General features: G+C 43.3%; 1 pseudogene; it reads left to right on the forward strand.

The window, feature by feature from the left end:
* The first annotated feature begins 213 nt into the window (after positions 1–213).
* The window catches only part of LOC143984503 (stromelysin-1-like), a 56094-nt pseudogene continuing 38028 nt past the window's right edge, over positions 214–18279 (forward strand).

An 18279-nucleotide genomic window follows, 5' to 3' on the forward strand; every position in this document is an offset into this window, starting at 1 on the left:
ATAAACCCTACTGAAGGGCTATGTTGGCTCCCGGTTTGGGATATTTATTTCTCCATTGTTTTGTTATATTGATGAAAAATTTTAAATAAAAATATTGAACAAGATAATGTATGAAGAAAAAAACGAGTCTTGCATAACATTTTTTGTTTATAACATATAGATGTTATCAGGACTTGGTGGCAGTTTTAAGCTTCCGAGACACCTTATAAATAGATGCAGCATTAAACTGTAAAGCTTGCAAATGTTTGGAGGAGAAGCATTAATCTGAAGCCACATCCAGCAATGAAGACCCTCTCTCTTGTGATGTTGCTCTTATCAGCAATTTTTCTACATTTTTCTCATCACAATCACACTGGAAATGAAAACTTGCTGTAAGTATATCAGCAGCAATATGCATGAAATTTTAGATACCTGTGCAAATCTAAGAGCACTAATAAGTTTTAATTGACACATTTTTTGAGTACCTGTCATCACAAAGAAGCTGCAAACTTTGTTCTAAGTTGAACTCCAGAAGCAGAAATGAGAAATGCAGAAATAGCTATGTCATTAATAATGCAGCCTTATTTTTATTTTAAATGCAAGCAATATAAGGACCTATTTTTTACTTGATACAGCCTCTGTACAGCAGAGCTCAGACTGGGGGAGGGAGAAGCAGCACAAGGAGCCAATTAGCTGTACTGTAGTGCAGAGAAGAGAGCAAAGAGATGAGTTCATAGGACTGCTGTCTAGGATAGGGGAGGGTAGGAGATCTGTAATGCCACGTACACACGAGCGGACGTCTCAATGGACTGAACTCCGAAGGACTTTTCGACGGAGTTCTGGTGGAGTTCCACCAAAAGGGACTTGCTTACACACGATCACACCAAAGTCTAAATGTTTAGAACCCGATGATGTACGACGGGACTAGAAAAAGGAAGTTCAATAGCCAGTAGATTGAAATTCCTATGCATGCTCGGAAACGATTCGATGCATGCTTGGAAGCAATGAACTGCATTTTCTCGGCTCGTTGTAGTGTTGTACGTCACCGCGTTCTTGACAGTCGAAAGTTCAGAGAACTTTTGTGTGACCGTGTGTATGCAAGGCAAGCTTTAGCGGAATTCCGTCAGAAAAATCATCCAAGATTTTTCCGACGGAAAATCCGCTCATGTGTACAGCACATTAGACATCCGTCTCTGGAACAGGTGTCACCAATGGAAGATTACCATACTTCCTAAAATTTTGGATTTTCAATCATTTTCTGCCCAGATGGCACTGATCAACAGGACAAATGAAGAGGGAGATCTAACGTTTCCCCATTCTATCCAAAACTGGAAAAAAAAAATAGCGACAGATATACTTTAAGCTGCCTAGCTGCCTAGCAGCTTAGATGGTGGCCTAGCAGTTTTTCTGTTGAAAGTTCATGCTACAAACATTCACATTTGGATCAGGTGAGCTTCTCCCTTTGTGCCTATTAATGGAAAGGGAGAAAGTGGCAGTCAGTGTCTGGAAAAAATAAGTCCCTGACCTTTCCCTTAGTAGACTGAGGAACATCGGGAAGGGCCATTGAGGGGCCCACGGATGTTACAAAATGTTCCCCAAGCCAAATATAAAGCATAGGATTGGGTGAACGTTATCTCAATGGTCATTAATAAAATGTTTGGGACTTTATATGAGACAACGACTGCTACGGAGTTTGTATGTCTCCTTTCCTGAATTATAGAAAAAAAGAGGGGAAAGGAGGGGAAAGGGGAATGGTGGGATTTTGTATGAAGCACAACACCAAAACCAGGTGAATCAATTGGTAGATACTCAATAATATATAATGGTGCACATGGATGCATGTGAAACAGTAAATAACATGTAGCAAATAACATAATAATAATAAAATCTATACATAGAAATGTACACACACACATACGTGTTAGAAATGTATACATATACATAAATGTTCCTACATAGTAAATAGTATATATTTTAAAATGTATTAAATGTAGCCCAAACTTGCATATAAACATGATTGATTTCACACATAATAATATAAAATTGATTCAAAGTTCTTCAAGGTAGTCGCATAGTAAACGCATGGAAGCTGTGGCAATACACAGTAGATTATATTATATATTAGAGAGCTATATACCGATGTATTGCCACGGCTACCATGCGTTTACTATGCGACTACCTTGAAGAACTTTGAATCAATTTTATATTATCATGTGTGCAATCAATTATGTTTATATTCAAGTTTGCGCTACATTTAATACATTTTTAAATATATACTATTATGTAGGAACATTTATGTATATGTATACATTTCTAAAACTTATGTGTGTGTGTACATTTCTATGTATTTATTATAATATTCCAAAATATCCAGATGTGTGGCGCAGAGAGAGACAACATTTAAAGTGTTATTTTTTTTTGGTATAGGACCCCCTAGGTATTACATCATTTTAATCCCTCCCTCTCCCCCCTCTGTTGCAGATGTGGTAAAACTAGAGGAACTCACTACCATATCTTCTGGCAGTGTGAATTAATTGTTTCTTTCTTGTCCAGGGTGATGTCTCTGCTCCAGCGAATTTTTGAGTCCCCATTTTGCTGGATCCTTTACATCTCCTTCTGGGCCTCCCATTTGGTGTCTGGGAAAGACCTCAAATAGACTGGCTTCCTATATTTTACTAGCTGCAAAGAGAGTGATTCCATTGTGTTGGCTAGCTCCCTCTCCCCTATATATATATATATGGGATATATGGGATCATTCCGGGTATGGTTCTCCTCCCTAAATCCCTCCAGTACCTCACATACGGTTCCATGTCAGCCTGTCATCACCCATCCCCACTATCTCCTTGTTGACCTATTTACACATAGCTGCCCACTGCTTAACACCTCTTAGGTCTTATGTCCCCAGGTTATACCCAGATAACACTCAAATGTCATAGTCTAAAGCCTTTTCGGTAGTTTTGCCTGTAAAATGATCAACATATTTTCCTTTTTATTTTTATTTCTTTGTCATTTCTTTTTATGTTTGATTTCTCTGACTTTAATATGTATAACTTGCTGTATCTGCAGTCCAACACATTTTCAATAAACATACACTTTATATAAAAAAAAAAAAATCACAAAACAAAATACACTACAGCACTATCTCTGTGCCGATCCCATGCTCAGAGGATATAATTAAAAGAGTTCTATACATTAAGATAAAAAATATTCTGTGTGTAGCAGCCCCCCCAGTAAACCCCAATTACCTATTTGAGCCCCTTCTCTCTCCAGCGATGTTCACAATCCCCTTAGCCATTCAGTACACTCCTCCTGATTTGCTGAGACAGAGCAGCGGCGTCATTGGCTCAATCAAAGTCAGCCAATCAGGGGAGAGAGGAGGTGGGGCCAGGTCGAGGCTGTGTCTGAATGGATACACAGAGCTCTGATTCTGCTTGAGTGCCCCCTGTAGCAAGCTGCTGTCTGAGGGGCACTCAAAGGAGGGAGGGGCTAGGAGAAGCAAGGGAGGGAGCGAGAAGAGGAGGATCTGGGCCAGTGTTGCCAAATGTCAGTATTTTTACTGTCAGCCAGTAAAAAACAGGCACTTTTCTCCTGCCAGTAAATGCCAGTAAGAGGAAAAGTTTGCCATTAAAAAATATGGCCGTGACGCTTGGCTCAGAACTGGGCATGTGCAGCAAAGTGTCTGCTACAGTGTGTTCGGGCGATACCGGTGGGGGCTGATCTGGCGAAGGTGGTGCCTGGATATTTTGTGTGTGTCAATTTCATGTGTGTACCACCCATTATAATTTCCTGTCCCTGAGCCACTTATTATATTGAAAATAAAATAATAAATATGCTTTTTGCATGAATAGCTACCTTAACCTCCCTGGCGGTATGATTCAGTCCGGTTTTAGGTGCTGAAAGCGGTACAATTATTTTGCATGGAAATTTGGCGTTTTATTTTGTAGTCCTGTAATTCTTAGGAATAACGCTCTTAAATCTCTTAAAACCAGAGTCTAGCGGACATCCCGGGTATGATAAAGTTTATAATATAATAAAGAATAATAAAAATTATTCAATAATGTAATCAAATCCTAAAACACTGAAAAAGGGACATGTTTTGGTTGCTATGGGCAATCTCCAAATTCCAGGCAGAAAAAACAGTATTTATAATATAAAAGTGCATGCAGGGCACTGCACAGACCACTAGGGACAAAGGGGGTGTGAAATTTTTAATACATCACGATAATCTGTAATATTACAGTGCTATGTGTGTTTTGTGTCTTTTTACTTTTTTGAATTTGCCGCCATTCTTTGCTCCCGTGCCCTGCAACGTCGCAGGGAATGGAGCTCGGCGGCATTCGGCACTGTGTGAATCGAGCGGAGGACAGCTCGATCACACAGCGCGGGGGACATCGCTGGATCCAGGGGACAAGGTAAGTAACTCTCCCTGTGTCCTCCCTGCATCCAGCGATGCGACCCCGAGTCTGGCTTGGGGTTACCGCTCCTATCAGTAAATTCCTAACCCGAACCAGACTCGGGATTACCGCTAGGGGGGTTAAATCACATTGCTAATTGCATATTATACTTATTTATAGCCCAAATGCTGAAATTTGCACTTAAAACTGTAATTGTGTAACTTTTGGAAATGACAGTAAAAACGTGGCTGTGCCAGTAAATTTTGGGTGTCATGTCAGTAAATTTCAATCTGGTAGGTTGGCAACACTGATCTGAACCATTTACACAGAGCAGGTAAGTATAACATGTTTGTTATTTAAAAAATAAAATGAGCCTTTACAATCACTGTAAGCAACTGATTGAAATAAACAGCTAAAATAAAAAAAGTCTTATTCCCAGAGGTATAGGAATAAATGTCAATAATAAAAAGATTGGCTATAATTTCTTGCAAGGTTGCCTTTAGAAGTGGGCTGGGAATCCACAATCTGAAATGCAAGAGGGAAGGGGAAAAAAGCACCAAGCAGGCATCGTGTAGCACGTTTTATTAAAGGATAAAACATGGTATAAACAGCAATGGCACTCACAAGTGGGTGAGGTGGGGATGATGATAGTTCGCAGTGGATGGGAAGTGCAAGTGTGAACCGGGATATAATCTCAGGATTTTTAGACCAAAAGGATGTCGGTAAGGGACATTTCAAAGACAGATGTAAAAAAAACACACATTTTTTACATACTGTCCCTGGTTTTACTGAGGCTGGCAACCCTGATGGGGCCCCCTAGTGGCATGGGGCCCTCGGGCAGTGCCCGAGTAGCCCAATGGTCAGTCCACCCCTGTTGCCACCCTCCATAGTATTCATTTAAGATCTGTCCACCGCTGAAGGAAGAAAGGGGTAAGGAGAGCCTGAGAGGTCACTATACTGGGCCTAGGATTACTGAAAAAAAGGTACACATACTATATTGTCAAAAGTATTGGGACTACTGCCTTTACATGCACATGAACTTCAATGGCATCCCAGTTTTAGTCCATAGGGTTCAATATTGAGTTGGGCCACCTTTTGCAGCTATAACAGGTTCAAAAGGTGGGCCAGCACAGCGTCCAGGGTTGTTGCTAAGTGGGAAAAAGAACAGGGGCCTAACCCAGCAGGTAAATTTGATAACCCCTCACACATTAAGTAAGCCCAAGCTCCAGCCAATGCCCCTCTTCACCCCTGCCCAATGCCCCACCATAAAATGTTCTATGAACCCATTATGACACCAAATATTGGAATTGTTATTAATTAGCAATTAATTCAGAGTATTATATAAACTTATATTTAGGACGGCAGTAATCTCATGCAGGGAGCAAGATAGACTATATGTGCGCACATGCATGCACACATCCCTGTGCTGTGTTCATTATGAGGGGCTCCCACCATCCCTGTGCTGTGTTCATTATGAGTGGCTTCCTCCATCCCTGTGCTGTGTTCATTATGAGGGGCTCCCACCATCCCTGTGCTGTGCTCATTATGAGGGGTCCCCACCATCCCTGTGGTGTGCTCATTATGAAGGGCTCCCACCATCCCTGTGCTGTGCTCATTATGAGGGGCTCCCACTAGTGATAGACGAACTTCCGACGGGATGTTTCACGAATGTGAACCGCGAACATGGCCAAAAGTTTGCGAACCGCAAAGTTCGCGGCGGGCCCCATTGACTTTAATGGCAGGCGAACCTTAAAAACCTCCAGGTCATATTTTCAGCAACAAAATACTTACTAGCTGTGCACACATAGTCCCACAACATGGGCACTGACATTACAGAAGTATTAAGTGAATCTGGGATCGACAACGACAAGCATTCTTTTTTTATCTGTGAAATTTTGACAATTCAGGAGAGCATGAAGGCCATGGAGGAAAGGCCAGGTCAGAGCAGGCTATGAAGGGGGTGCAGGAGATGATCAGTGTCACAGTCAGGGCAGCACAGTCCTGTGCCAGTGTCCCAGTGTGCCAACCTGTGCTTGAGCCCCTCCCTCTTCCCGGCCCTTACCCCACCTATGCATTGCTCCACTGCAGTGGTCTGGAGGTGCCAGTCCAGTCCTGATCATCAGCCATGGTGCTGGCACTGCCTGCTGATTGGCTTCTCCGCTGCTATCTCCCTCATTGTCTGAAACCAGCACCGCGATAGAGACTGAGCACTGACACCAGCACCGAGATAGAGAGCACTGACACCAGCACCAAGCTAGAGAGCACTGACACCAGCACCGAGATAGAGAGCACTGACACCAGCACCGTGATAGAGAGCACTGACACCAGCACCGAGATAGAGAGCACTGACACCAGCACCATGATAGAGAGCACTTCTGCAATTTGCCACTTTGGCTCAAGCCTGTTGATCCTGCCCTACCCCTACCACCCCTGCGGAAGGGCCTGCCCCTTCCTCTGCCTGTCATTTTTAAATGACCCTGTGACAAAAGTCTCTAGAGAAGTGAAGTATATGTGGAAGAAGGTATATAACACCCCGCTTCAATCTGTTGTTTTGAGGGGCCACTGGTCTATCACACCAGTTATAATACTTTTTTCTAATTGCGTTTATCAATCTTTGTAGTATCGCTGCAGAACCGCTCAGCAGTCACAATGCTGCACAGTGGAACTGCACTATACTATGCTTTCTATATGTGCAAGTATTTTATACGTGTATTACACCCCTATATACTGCACACCAAATAGTACACCTATACCAGTCCTTAAAAGGACCTTTGTGGACCTAATAGTAGCTAGCTAGTAGCTAGTGAATTGCAGACTGTCCCTGCTCCAAACACCAAACTGTCCCTCCCTACACTGAGAAAAAACGACCGCTGCAGAATTGGTCAGCACTCAGCAGCACAGCAGTGAAGTATAATATGCTTTCTATATTTGAAAGAAAGTATATTATACGTGTACAACCCTATATACTGTACACCTATACCAGTCCTTAAAAGGACCTTTGTGGACCTAGTAGCTAGTGAATTGCAGACTGTCCCTGCTCCAAACACCAAACTGTCCCTCAGTCCCTACACTGATAAAAGAGACAGCTGCAGAATCGGTCACAACTCAGCAGCACAGCAGTGCACCATAATATACTTTCTATATTTGAAAGAAAGTATATTATACGTGTATTACAACCCTATATACTGTACACCTATACCAGTCCTTAAAAGGACCTTTGTGGACCTAGTAGTAGCTAGCTAGTAGCTAGTGAATAGCAGACTGTCCCTGCTCCAAAAACCAAACTGCCCCTCCCTACACTGAGAAACGACAGCTGCAGAATCGGTCAGCACTCAGCTCAGCAGCACAGCAGTGGAGTATAATATGCTTTTTATATTTGAAAGAAAGTATATTATACGTGTACAACCCTATATACTGTACACCTATACCAGTCCTTAAAAGGACCTCTATGGACCTAGTAGCTAGTGAATTGCAGACTGTCCCTGCTCCAAACACCAAACTGTCCCTCAGTCCCTACACTGGTAAAAGACAGCTGCAGAATCGGTCAGCACTCAGCAGCACAGCAGTGCACCATAATATACTTTCTATATTTGAAAGAAAGTATATTATAAGTGTATTGCAACCCTATATACTGTACACCTATACCAGTCCTTAAAAGGACTTTTGTGGACCTAATAGTAATAGCTAGTGATTAAACTGACTGTCCCTGCTCCACACAGCGTCCTTTCCCTACACTGACAAAAGACAGAATGTAAAATGGCCGCCAGATCAGGTCTATTTATAAGGTAGGGGGAATGTCCAATTGTCCATGTGCTGAAATGTCTCAATTGCCTGTCCTGTACCCCATGATGGATGTGTCATGGGTCAAAGTTCTTCACAATGTAAACGCATATTTCCGCCGCGCGAACAGCGCCAGAAATCCGCCGGTTTGGCGAATCGCAAACGAGCAAAGTTTGCTGCGAACCGACCACTGGGCGAACCGCTAGGCCATCTCTAGCTCCCACCATCCCTGTGCTGTGTTCATTATGAGGGGCTCCCACCATCCCTGTGCTGTGCTCATTATGAGGGTCTCCCACCATCCCTGTGCTGTGCTGACTTCCTGGGTTTTTAACTTCATCATAATCGTAATTAACGAAAATTCTTATTTTGCCCGATTCTGAATCTCCCATTGACTACCAGTACTAATCTCCCATTCCCATATTAAAAAAGGTAATTTTCCCAACCCTCACTCAGCAGCAGAAGAAAACCTCTGATTGGTCAACAAAACACCAGTCACGTTTACATTGTAATGGAATTTGGATCCGAAATTCGTAAACAAAATTTCGTATTTCGTACAAAATTCGGAAACATAGCAATTCGTATTTCGGGTTCCTCCCGAATGTACAAATTTATAGAAATTCATACGAATTTTCAATTCGTATGAAACTAATCACACATGTCTATTTTGAACTAATGTGGCCCAGTACAGGAAGGCTGGCTGTACTGCCTTATCAGTGGCCCTGTATGGCACTGTGCAGTGATGAGTGGAGATAGTCGGTAGCTGAAGACAGTCTTTATAGGGTGCCTGCTTTTCTGAAGCTTGCAATGCCAGCAGCAGAGGAAGGAAATTGTGGCATTAGTCCCCAGCATAAAGCCGCGTACACACGGGCGGACTGTATGGCCTACTTAGTCCGTCATACAATCTGACGGACAGTCCGTCATACTTTCGAATGAACGGACTTGACCACACACACCACTTTTTGAGCGGACTAATACGGCGTACTAAGTCCGCCATACTATCCGCCCTACTTTTGAAATGAACGGACTCGCCCACACACGCGGAGGAAAGTCCGCTCATTTCGAGCGCGTCTCCAGGTAGGCGGGGCCCGCGAAGGAGACGTCGCTGGCCCCGCCGCCTGGTATGGACTTAAAGGGGAACCCCAACCCTGAAAAAAATCGGCGTGGGGGTCCCCCCCAAGTCCACAACAGACCCTTGTCCGAGCACGCTACCCGGCCGGCCAGGAAAGGGGGGCGAGCGAGCGCCCCCCCCTCCTAAACCGTACCAGGCCGCGTGCCCTCAACATGGGGGGTGCCTTGGGGAAGGGGGGGCCGCACGGCCCCCCCACCCCAAAGCACCTTGTCCCCATGTTGATGAGGACAAGGGCCTCTTCCCGACAACCCTGGCCGTTGGTTGTCGGGGTCTGCGGGCGGGGGGCTTATCGGAATCCGGGAGCCCCCTTTAATAAGGGGGCCCCCGGATACCGGCCCCCCCACCCTATGTGAATGAGTATGGGGTACAATGTACCCCTACCCATTCACCTGTGAAATAAAGTACAAAAAAAAAACACAACACAGGGAAAAAAATATTTTATTGCACAGCTCCGGGGGTCTTCCGTCTTCGGGGGTCTTGTCCCCCTCTTCGGTTCTTCTGCCGGGCCACCGCGCCTTCTTGTAACCGGTTGTCGGGGTCTGCGGGCGGGGGGCTTATCGGAATCCGGGAGCCCCCTTTAATAAGGGGGCCCCCGGATACCGGCCCCCCACCCTATGTGAATGAGTATGGGGTACAATGTACCCCTACCCATTCACCTGTAAAATAAAAGTACAAAAAAAACCACAACACACGAGATAAAATACTTTATTGCACAGCTCCGGGGGTCTTCCGTCTTCGGGGGTCTTCTCGCCGGACTCCTCCGCTATCTTCTTGTAGCTCTTTTGCTAGTGGAGGAGTCCGGCTTTCTTCCTCGCCGCCGGCCTCTTCTCCCGACTTCGGGGGTCTTGTCCTCCTCTTCGGTTCTTCTGCCGGGCCACCGCGCCTTTTTATAGCTCTTTTACAGGCGGTGGCCCGGTCTTCTGTCGCCGCCGCCTTCCGTTCTTCTTCTTCTTCTTCTTCTTCTTCTTCTTCTCCAGGAGATGTTGCCTCGACGATCTCTCCGGCCGGAATGCCAGGGACGCACTGCGTGGCCACTTATATAGGGACAAGGGGCAGTATTTCGAAAAATCCGAAATACTTAGTACGCCGGACAGTATTTCGAAAAATCCGAAATACTTAGTACGCCGGACTGCACGCTGAAAAAGTCCGCTGAAGCCCACACACGAGTGGACTGTCCGCTGAAATGTGTTTCGGCGGACTAAGTAGGCCATACAGTCCGCCCGTGTGTACGCGGCATAAGAAACACTAAAAGAAGGGCGCATTGGATGCTGTAGGGTCTTAGCAAGATCAGGAAGGCAGCGGCGATCATCCTGATGTGATGATAAATGTATCAGAGTGGATAGCAGCTAGACATGTGCACTGCCGAAAAAATGTGTTTGTTTTCGTTTCATTTGTTTTTTGTTTTTTAGTTTTTCGGGTCATTCATTATGATCGAAATTATAAAATTGAAAATGCAGAAATACGGAATTCATAAATCCGAAATCCTGAAATTCAGAAATTCGAAAATCCAAAATCCATAAATTCGAAATCCGAAAATTAAAAAGAATAAATAACTAACTATTACATTATGGTTATTGGAATTTCCTTTCAAATTTGGTGGGTAGTGAACGTAACGAATAAGAATTTATCCAAAGTTCCGAATTATCCGAAATAACGAATGTCACATCTAAACAAATAGAGAGGAACAAATGAACTACTTGCTGCCCACACTATAGCCAAAAGACAGCTAAAGCGTGGGCCTTAATTGCCGGGAGGGCATCCATGGAGTCCTCCTGAGCAAGCATTGTCTGCGCAGCCCTGCGGGTCCCGAGCGTGCTCTGTGATCATCAAGTCTATGAGACTCGACTGATCACAGATCAGAGTAAGGGGTCGATCCCGACCCCTTACCACGTGATCAGCTGTCAGCCAATAACGGCTGATCACGTGATGTAAACAGAAGCTCGATAATCAGTATTTTTTTTCCTCACGCTTCAGAGGGACATTGGTCCATCACACAGAAAGCCGCAGCTGCATTTTCTAGGCCCACCAGTGTCAGCTATCAGTGCCCACTGTGCCACCCACCAGTGCCACCTATCACTACCCACTAGTGCCCACAGTGCCACCCATCAATGCCCCCCCAGTGCTGCCAATCAATGCCCACCAGTGTCTCATAATCAATGTCCATCAGTGTCTCATAATCAATGCCCTTCAGTGTCTCATAATCAGTGCCACAGATCAGTGCTGCCTATCAGTGTCACCTACCAGTGCCCATCAATGCCACCCCTCAGTGATCATCAGTGATCATGAGTGCCACCTATCAGTGCCCTTCAGTGCCACCCATCAGTGTCAACCATCAGTGCCACTTCTTAGTGCCACCAATCAGTGCTGCCTCATCACCGCTTATCCGTGCCACCAATCAGTGCCCATTAGTGCTGCCTTATCAGTGCCTATCCATGCCCATCAATGCCCATCAGCGCAGCCTCATCAGTGCACATCAATGAAGGAGAAAAATTACCCGTTTTCAAAATTTTATAGCAAACTTTGAAAGTTTTGTTTTGTTTTTTCAAAATATTTGGTCTTTTTTGTTTTACTTAGCAAAAAAGGATAACATTTAATTTGGGACAGTGTGGCATGACCGCGCAATTGTCGTTCAAAGGGTGACAGCGCTAAAAGCTGAAAATTGGCTTGGGCAGGAAGGGGGTTTAAGTGCTCAGTAAAGAAGTGGTTAATAATAATAATAATAATAATAATAATAATAATAATAATAAAACATTTTTATTATTATTGTTATTTATTATTATTAATTCATTACGTTCCATTCGTTTAGATACGACATTCGTAACTTCGGATAAATTCGTATTTGTTACGTTCACTAACACCCAAATTTGAAAGAAAATTCCAATATCTATAATTTAATAGTTAGCAATAGTCTAAATAATTTGTTAAGCGGGTTTTCATTTGGATATTTCCGAATTCGTCTGAATTCTGAACGAAACGAATGCCTAATAGCAGCAGATGTCGGAGATTGGACGTTCTGTAGGACAAGGGTGATCTGTGACTCAGCAGTTTCACTTCTGTCCCCAACAAGCACAGTGATTGACAAGTGGGGGGGGGGGGGAATGTAAGCAATTCGATCCTCTGAGCAGTGCTGGAGTCATCCACCAATCACCAGCTGCAGCTCATCACCAGCAGCATAGAGGAGACCCGCTTGCTGTGCAGAGGCAACTTGTCATATGCTGGAACTGTCTCTGAAAATAAAAGTTTATCTCACTGTGTCCTCCCAGATCACTAGCAAGCCGGTGATGTGTGCAAACTGCATACTATAGCCCGAGTTCCCGGCCAATCCCAGGCCTTGGGACTTGGGGCTAATAATTCTCAATGAGCAATACGAGACCCCTGGCTTTTTGGGGGCCCACTTGGGGCTATAGCCTACCCCCCTTCTCGATGCCACAGAGTGCTGACCTCAACACAATAGAACACCTTTAGGGATGACTTAGAGCGGAGACTAAGGTTGCCACCTGTCCAGGATTCACCCGGACAGTTCGGGTTTGGAATCGAACGTCCAGGTTTTAGACTGAAACCCGGACACATTATTTAGACTGGACTATGGCTTCCCAGCAGGGATGCTGGCTGCAGTTGTCTGTTGAGAGTGTCTGTTACTCCTTCACAACACATAAAGCCGGCATTAACAACTCCCCCCCCCCCCACACTCCAAATTTCCAGCCCCAACTTTCTTCTTCTGAGGCATAGAGCCGAGAATTGAAGTCCAGCAGCCTCAGATACATCTGGATGAGAGGACTGCCAAGGAGTGAGTGAGCTCACCATCCATCCCTGTCTGTGATTGAAGTCTACCCCTCTTCTCTCCCCTGCCTCTGAGTAAGTACACTGAGGCAAATCAGGGTTCTCAGAGCACCCCTTACATCAGAGTTCCCCTATACACCAGAGGCCACAGTGTTTCCCCTTACATCAGAGTCCTCTACGTACATCAGAGTGTTCAGTGTCTCCCCTTAAATCAGGGTTCCCAGAGCATCCCTTATGTTAGAGGCCCCAGAGTTCTTCCTTACATCAGAGTCTGCTGAGTCCTCCCTTACAGTGAAAAAGAACTCTGCAAGTTCAGATGTAAAAGGGGAACTCTGTGGATGCAGATGTAAAGGGGGACTCTTGTTATTAACTTTCTATCATTAGAAATGTTATTTAATAGCAAAATATATATATATATATATATATACAGTGCCTTGCGAAAGTATTCGGCCCCCTTGAACTTTTCAACCTTTTGCCACATTTCAGGCTTCAAACATAAAGATATAACATTTTTATTTTTTGTGAAGAATCACCAACAAGTGGGACACAATTGTGAAGTGGAACGAAATCTATTGGATTTTTGAAACTTTTTTAACTAATAAAAAAATTTAAAATTATTCGGCCCCCTTGCGTTAATACTTTGTAGAGCCACCTTTTGCTGCGATTTCAGCTGCAAGTCGCTTGGGGTATGTCTCTATCAGTTTTGCACATCGAGAGGCTGAAATTCTTGCCCATTCTTCCTTGCAAAACAGCTCGAGCTCAGGGAGGTTGGATGGAGAGCATTTGTGAACAGCAGTTTTCAGCTCTTTCCACAGATTCTCGATTGGATTCAGGTCTGGACTTTGACTTGGCCATTCCTGGATACGTTTATTTGTGAACCATTCCTTTGTAGATTTTGCTGTATGTTTGGGATCATTGTCTTGTTGGAAGATAAATCTCCGTCCCAGTTTCAGGTCTTTTGAAGACTCCAACAGGTTTTCATCCAGAATGGTCCTGTATTTGGCTGCATCCATTTTCCCCTCAATTTTAACCATCTTCCCTGTCCCTGCTGAAGAAAAGCAGGCCCAAACCATGATGCTGCCACCACCATGTTTGACAGTGGGGATGGTGTGTTGAGGGTGATGAGCTGTGTTGCTTTTACGCCAAACATATCGTTTTGCATTGTGGGCAAAAAGTTCGATTTTGGTTTCATCTGACCAGAGCACCTTCTTCCACATGTTTGGTGTGTCTCCCAGGTGGCTTGTGGCAAACTTTAGACAAGACTTTTTATGGATATCTTTGAGAAATGGCTTTCTTCTTGCCACTCTTCCATAAAGGCCAGATTTGTGCAGTGTACGACTGATTGTTGTCCTATGGACAGACTCTCCCACCTCAGCTGTAGTTCTCTGCAGTTCATCCAGAGTGATCATGGGCTTCTTGGCTGCATCTCTGATCAGTCTTCTCATTGTCTGAGCTGAAAGTTTAGAGGGACGGCCAGGTCTTGGTAGATTTGCAGTGGTCTGATACTCCTTCCATTTCAAAATGATCGCTTGCACAGTGCTCCTTGGGATGTTTAAAGCTTGGGAAATCTTTTTGTATCCAAGTCCGGCTTTAAACTTCTCCACAACAGTATTACGGACCTGCCTGGTTTGTTCCTTGGTCTTCATGACGCTCTCTGCGCTTTCAACAGAACCCTGAGACTATCACAGAGCAGGAGCATTTATACAGGGACTTGATTACACACAGGTGGATTCTATTTATCACCATCAGTCATTTAGGACAACATTGGATCATTCAGAGATCTTCGCTGAACTTCTGGAGTGAGTTTGCTGCACTGAAAGTAAAGGGGCCGAATAATTTTGCACGCACCACTTTTCAGTTTTTTATTTGCTAAAAAAGTTTAAAATATCCAATAGATTTCGTTCCACTTCACAATTGTGTCCCACTTGTTGGTGATTCTTCACAAAAAATTTAAATTGTATATCTTTATGTTTGAAGCTTGAAATGTGGCAAAAGGTTGAAAAGTTCAAGGCGGCCGAATACTTTCGCAAGGCACTGTATATAGTTTATACTATGAAAAAAAAAAAATGCCGGCGCCTCTAAACTGTTCGGGTTTGACTTGAAGAAAAGGTGGCAACCCTAGCGGAGACTGCGAGCCAGGCCTTCTCGTCCACCTGACCTCACAAATGCTCTTCTGGAAGAATGATCAACCATTCCCATAGACACACTCCTAAACCTTGTGGACAGTCTTCCCAGAAGAGTTGAAGCTGTTATAGCTGCAAAGGGTGGGCCAACTCAATATTGAACCCCTACGGACTAAGACTGGGAGGCCATTAAAGTTAATCTGTGTGTAAAGGCAGGTGTCCCAATACTTTTGACAATATAGGGTATATATGAGCCTGGATTTGGACTTTAAGGCACTGGATTCTGAAAGAGGAAGGGTTTAGGCAGTCTACAAGAGGACTGGAGCATTAAAAGATCTTTTAAATGTATAATTTAACGCGGATACTTCCAGTTTAGATGAATCTTGTAAAAATATTTTTTTTAAATTCTGTTTTTCAGATGGATGAAAAGCTTGAATCAAAGTCTGAGAATGGAAAGATTTCATTTTCCGATGTGAAGAACACAGGAAAACTTGAATACAATACTGCAGAAGTAAAGAACACACCAAGGTGTGGATTTTCAGATGGGTTCTATCTCGGTCCAGGAAAAGACAAATGGAGAAAGATTAATTTAACATACAGGTTAGACTGAAAAATAATTTTCACAGAAAAAAACAGCTGGTTTATAGATTAATAAAGGATAATTAAACCTAAAAACAAACAAAAAAAATGTAGATTCTATAGATGTAATGGTTATCTTCGTTTTTTACTTTTCACAACATTTTCAGTGAGTACAGAAAATAACCACTTTAGCTCCGGAAGATTTACCCATCTTCATGACCAGGCCATTTTTTTGCACTCCAGCACTACGTTACTTTAACTGGTCATGCAACGCTGTGCCCAAATATAATGTACGGCCTTTTTTCACACAAATAGAGCTTTCTTGTGATAGTATTTGATAACCTTTTTTTTAAAAAAAACAACGTTTTTTACTTTCTGCTATAAAACATATTCAATAAAAAAAAAAAAAAAAAAAAATCGAACTTCTTTATAAATTCAGGCCAATATGTATGTAAAATACATATTTTTGGTAAAAAAAAATCATGATAAGAGTATATTGATTGACTTGCACAAAGTTATAGCTTCTACGAACTATGGGATACTTTTATTTATTTTTTATTTTTACTTTTTTACTAGTAATGGCGGCGATCAGCGACAAGCAGACACTAACTAACACGTTTTACTTTTTGGGGACCATTGACAATAATACAGTGATCCGTGCTAAAAATATGCACTATCACTGTAATAATGACACTAGCTGGGAAGGGGTTAACATCAGGGGTGATCAAAGGGTTAAATGTGTGCCTAGTTAGTGATTTTGTGTACTGTGTGTGGAGCTTTAACTAGGGGAAGGCATGGATCCGTGTCTCTGCTTTGCTGGAACACAGGATCCATGCCTTCCCTACTGACAGAATGGTCATCTGCCTTGTTTATATAGACAGGCTGTTGTTCTGCTGTGTACCCAACAATCTGCGGGTGCAAGCCGGCATCAAGGTATCCGCAGATCAGCTCCCGCTGTGTATAATCACAGAAAAGGCAGGTCGCTGGTGGTGCGCATGTGCATCCCAGACCCGGAAGTGCATGGTCACCTATATATACATGATCCTGCACACAGTAAAACCACTATAGGAGGGTCGTCAAGTGGATAACTTTAGATCCTGAAAGAAATTCAGTGATTTTTGGCAATTTCTGTGAGCTGAACTGAAAAAAATGAAAAACAGACCAATCACCTTACCTCCTACGTAATGGAGATGAATGAAGGCAGATATATTGGAGGTCCAGACAGAGGCTACCATAGGTACAGAGGCTACCATAGGTACAGTGAAAAGGCAAGCATAGTCACCCAGTGTTATTTGCAGCAGTACTAAATTATAACGACGAGAAAAAGCCTATAATTGAAAATTGATGCAGGCAACCCATCCAAGAACTGGTAATTGGCAATACATAACATTTTTTGTTTTTGGGTTTAGATATGCTTTAAAAATACAATTTGTGCTCAAATGTAGTCTCATGCCTTGTTTTCCCTTTAACCACTTCAGCCCCTGAAGAATTTACCACCTTCCTGACCAGAGCACTTTTTGCGATTTGGCACTGTGTCGCTTTAACTGACAATTGCGCGGTTGCGCAACGTTGCAGCCAAACAAAACGTCCCTTTTTTCCCCCCAAATAGAGCTTTCTTTTTGTGGTATTTGATCACCCCTGCGGTTTTTATTTTTTGCACTATAAACAAAACAAAAGAGCAACAATTTTGAAAAAAAGGCAATATTTTGTACTTTTTGCTATAATAAATATCCTCATTTAGAAAAAAAAAAAAAAGCTAATAAGTGTATATTGATTGGTGTGCGCAAAAGTTATAGCTTCTACAAAATAGGGTATAGATTTATAGCAATTTTATTATTATTATTTTTTTTACTAGTAATGGCGGCGATCTGTGACATTAAGGCGGACACATTGGACACATTTTTGGGACAATTGTCATTTATACAGCGATCAGTGCTATACAAATGCACTGATTACTGTATAAATGTCACTGGCAGTGAAGGGGTTAACACCAGGGACGATCAAGGGGTTTACTGTTCCCTGGGAGGTGTTTCTAACTGAAGGGGGAGGGGACTGAATAGAGGAAGTGACAGACTCTTGGCTCCTAGCTAATAGGAACACACACGATCTGTCATTCCTGTCAGAACAGAACAGGGAAGTGTGTGTTTACACACACACACACAGGTCCCTGTTCTGTGTCTCTTGTTCACGATCACTCATGGCCGGCGTGCATCGGCACCCCCACTGTGCAGCGGGTGCATGCGATCCCGACCCCGCAAGCCGGCATACAGCTACGACGACTCGTGCAGGGGATACAACCTGCCGCAGTATAACTGCAGTGGTCAGGAAGCGGTTAAAGTCCTGTATTGCAATTTGTCATCATTTTTTTTATCTCACTTTATCTTGGAAACATCTTAAAAAAATATATGTATGTATGTATGTATGTATGTATGTATGTATATATATATATATATATATATATATATGGATATCCCACTTCCACTTGGGTCGCCTAGGCAATCCGAACAAAAGTTTT

Source organism: Lithobates pipiens, unplaced genomic scaffold, assembly GCF_037356315.1.
Source record: "Lithobates pipiens isolate NorthernLeopardFrog02 unplaced genomic scaffold, aLitPip1_a1.2 Scaffold_16, whole genome shotgun sequence".
In the NCBI taxonomy this organism is placed as follows: domain Eukaryota; kingdom Metazoa; phylum Chordata; class Amphibia; order Anura; family Ranidae; genus Lithobates; species Lithobates pipiens.